Source organism: Nannospalax galili, unplaced genomic scaffold (genome assembly GCF_000622305.1).
Source record: "Nannospalax galili isolate Female #2095 unplaced genomic scaffold, S.galili_v1.0 scaffold1025, whole genome shotgun sequence".
NCBI lineage: Eukaryota > Metazoa > Chordata > Mammalia > Rodentia > Spalacidae > Nannospalax > Nannospalax galili.
The window spans coordinates 1,042,723-1,043,918 of NW_008353598.1; positions in this window are offsets into that span (position 1 = coordinate 1,042,723).

Below are 1,196 nucleotides of genomic sequence, written 5' to 3' on the forward strand. Positions count from 1 at the left end.
ATTTTATTTTATAACCACATCCCAGATAGTACCCTCCCATAGCCCCCCTCCCCCCACTAGAGCCCTTATACTCTGATATCCATGCTACTCTCTGCTGTGTTGTCAGTACCCTCAGCCATTACCCACTACATGCCCTTCTGGTGAATCTAGTCAGCCTATCTAGAGGTCTTTGTTTTAGGAGGGTCAGCTGTTCCTCATCTAGCAGTAATCAGTTGTCAATATTCCTTTGGATAAATTGGGGTCTGCCGTTCATTTTCCCAGTTCTATGCTGGGTTGCTATATGGGAATCCCTTTAGCTACCCTAGCCAGCAACTTAAAAGAAGGTATTGCCTGTCTGGCATTCTTGCTTGTTATGTAGCCTTTAGCTATACATATGGACTCTTAAGAAATTATACTGGCCCCTTGAATATTTGGTTATACTTTCCTTTTGGGTGTTTAAGGACATTGAGTTGGCCCAGATAAACCAATTTATTTTTATTCTTAAGGTCATTTGATGATCCAAGGCCATTCGAGATCTATTCCTCAGGGGCCACATGGGCTTTGGAGGAGCCCCTGGCTCCTTTCTTTTACCAGTTCTGCCTATGTGAAGATAAGTCAAAGGTCCTGCTTGACCATGGTTGGCTTCCCTTGGAAGCATGGAGGAAGTGATTCCTCTGTGTTGTTGACCCTAAAGGAATATTGACAATTGGTTACTGCTAGATGAGGAACAGCTGACCTTCCTAAAACAAAGGCCTCTAGATTGCATGATGTTCATAGTCCCTGGGAACTAATCGACCTAGGAGGGCCAGGAGCAAAAAGTGTCCTTATATGTCCCTCTGACCAAATTATTATAGACCTTAAAGTATGTCTGTTAAACATTCAAGAAGGGTGGGTGTATAGTTGAATGAGAGGTTTTGAGATGTTCTCTGTGATACACACACACACACACACACACACACACACACACAGAAAAAAATCAAAATTTTTTTAAAAATGTATTATATTTTAGGAGGAAGCATGGAAATTTATGTCATGTAATTAGTAGAGGTGATAAACATTGCCGTAAAAATCTACCCGATGACTTTATAGACATACACAGGAGCCCAGGATCCAAGCGCAACCAATTATGACTAGTAATAATCAGGTACATACAGATTAGAGATGCATGCACCAACACCTCAGTGTTAGTAGCAAAAACAATGAATCTTTCTGCAAGG